Source organism: Octodon degus, unplaced genomic scaffold, assembly GCF_000260255.1.
Source record: "Octodon degus isolate 3935 unplaced genomic scaffold, OctDeg1.0 scaffold00164, whole genome shotgun sequence".
Taxonomy (NCBI): Eukaryota; Metazoa; Chordata; class Mammalia; order Rodentia; family Octodontidae; genus Octodon; species Octodon degus.
Window position 1 is genome coordinate 5,376,720 of NW_004524740.1, and position 3,062 is coordinate 5,379,781.

Genomic DNA, 3,062 nt, shown 5'->3' on the forward strand with positions numbered 1-3,062 from the left:
TCTCTCTCTCTCTCTCTCTCTCTCTCTCTCTCTCTGTCTGGTTCATGCTGGCCTTGAACTGACTGTGTAGGCTAGGCTATCTTTCAACTGCCTCAGCCTCCTGAGTGCTGCGATTACAAGTGGGCGCTGTTACACCCGGCCTGAAAGCTTTCAAAAACTAGTTGGTTGCAACATCTCTTGGGGACAAAATACACGGCCATTAGGATAGGTATATTTTTAAAACCATTTTTCTCTTCTTAACTATAATACAAATTATAATGGGGAAATTACAGGGGAAAGTCATATTGGGCATTCAGTCATAGTCTTTTTTTTCTTGCTGTTGTGTATCATAAGCGTTTCTCTGTCATTGTTAAATATTTTTAATAATTATGACTATTTTGTGGTATGCCAAACTCGGGACCTGGCTTGTGCTGCTGAGCTATATCCCTGGCCCTCTATGACATGATTTCTGTAACTGCTATAATATTCTTAATATTGTGACATCTGGGCTGTTGCCAGATTCTTGCCATTGTTATTAATGCTTTTGTACTTAAAGTCTGTCTTTTTTTTTTTTTTTTTTTTTAGGACAGGGACTACGGGTCTACTGGGTTTTTTTGCGGAGCCAGGGATTGAATAAAGTCTGTCTTCCTTAGAATAGAGTCCTTGTCAAACTTACAATAAAAGATGCATGTTGTCCAGGAGATATTTAGGCCTTGACCAAGTTCTGATGTGGAATGTGGTTAAAAACTAAGATATTAGCCCAAAGTAAATGTAATTGTTTCATGAATTTTTTCGTTTTTTGATTTTTTGTTGGTGGGTCTGGGTTTGTAGTGCAGATGGCCTTGAACTATGTATGTAGCCCAGGCTGACCTTCAATTCTCAGTGATCTGCCTGCCTGTCTATAGAGTGCTGACATTACAGGCATATACTACCATGCCCCACTCAAGTTAATTATTTTTGTAATGCTTTTTATTATTGAAGTAGTCTAATCTGGGACCCTTGCATCTTGTATTATTTTCAGAGCATTGCTGAGGTTTTCCGATGTTTCATTTGCATGGAGAAATTGAGGGATGCTCATTTGTGTCCACATTGCTCCAAGCTTTGTTGTTTCGGCTGTATTAGGGTAAGTTGTGTCTCTTTTAACTTGTAGTTAAATATGATGTAAGGATTAACCGTTTCACTTACCTTTTTCTTTGTTTTATTTTCTTCTTAAACATGTCCCTTAGATGAGGGTACCTTAATTAGCTTACTAGTTTGCATTGCTTAGTGCTTTGGTGGTGAATGAATAGTATATGATCATTACTATGAAATGTATGAAGATACTGAGGTGCTTCTATAAACAAAACTCACTGTAACTTTAATATATTTACATTATTAAGTGTGCTGCATATTTAACAAGTAGATCTTTTTGTTGTTGTTGTTTTGTGGTATTGGGAATTGAACTCAGGATGGTGCGCTTGCCAGGTGCTTATTCTACTGAGCTATCTCCCCGGCTCCTGTTTTTATTTTTGAGACACAGTTTTCTTATGTAGTTCAGGCTGGCCTTGAATTTGCAGTGATCCCCCTGTCTCAGCCTCCCGAGTGCTCTAATTACAAGCATGTGCTGCCATACCTGGCTAATGAATTCATTTAACAAATACTTGAAAACAACTGGTGTTTGCTTGCATATTTCTTGAGGTTGACGGATGACAAACACCTTCCTTGAAGGAGTTTAAATCCGATAAAAGAGACTTGAGTGTTTATATTGCAAACATGTGTAGCTTATGAAGAGGCACTAAAAAAAGTATTGTTCTCAAAAGAGGAATTTACACAGGCTTAATGGGTAAAATGGTGAAAAAGTGAGTAAAGAGTTTAAAGGCAAAGAATAAAATCTTGTATAGTCATAAACTACAGAGATGAATATGATGTAGTATCTTTAAAATTTATGTATTGGTAAACTCAAAGTTATGGGGAAGCATAAGATGTAAAACAAAACCTTGGGGCCAGGGAGATGGCTCAGTGGAATAAGCGCTTCCCTGGCAAGCGCAAGGACCTGAGTTCTATCCCTGGTTCCACCAAAAAAAAAAAAAAAAAAAAAAAAAAAAATCTTACTTTGTAATAAGTTGTTGTGATGTGGAGGTCTAGCAACACATCTACAGGAAATAGTTGGAAATTGACTGTCCTGCTCACATTACTCTTGAGACAATCTTTACTGAGAAAATCAAAGCCATCTAATGTTATTTTCACATTATATTTTGTTTCCTTATACTTGCCTACATACGATAAATACCATATCCTCTTGTTGAGAGTGATATCTGTAACGCTGAAATAAGTTTCTTGCTGCTAAACATGGTGGCACATGCCCACGATCTCAGCTATTTGGGTGACTGAGGCGGGAGAATTACAACTTGGAGGCCAACCTATGCAACTTAGACCTTTTATCTCAAAAGATAAAAAGTGTTGGAGATATAGCTTAGTGGAAAAGCTATGGGTTCAGGTCCCAACTACCACTGCCATCACACGGTTTCATACAGTCACAGAATTAGTATTGTCTTGAATCGTGAGTGTACTTTCATTTGTCCATTTGTTCAGCATAAACTGCTTGTGTACTTGGTATCAAGCATTGACTTCCCAAGGAATGCTAATTCTGATATATATAAAAAAGTAAATACATACATGTTAGATATGAGTGAGTGTTAGGAAGGAAAAACTGAATAGGGCTACAGAGGATTTTGAGAAGGTGATAAATGGTTTAGATTTAGCTGTTTTAGATAAGGCAGTCTGGAAAGATTAGGGGAGATGACATTTCAGCAGAGATCTCAGTGAAATGTGAGAGTGAACAGTGTGAATGTCTGAAGCAGTTAAATGGAAAAAGAGACTGAGTTAGAAGAATGCCCAGTATGTTAAGAAATAGCAAGAAAGCCAGTGTGGCCAGAGCAAAGCGAACAGAGTGAGAGAAAAACAGTAGTTGAATCCAAATTAAGGGCCTTGGTAATGACCTTGGATGGTAACCATTGACCTTGAGAGCTTGTTTGGGAGTTCCAGTAGGGGAACACAGCTACTCATGTACTCTTTTTTTTTTTTTTTTAATTGGCAGAACCAGG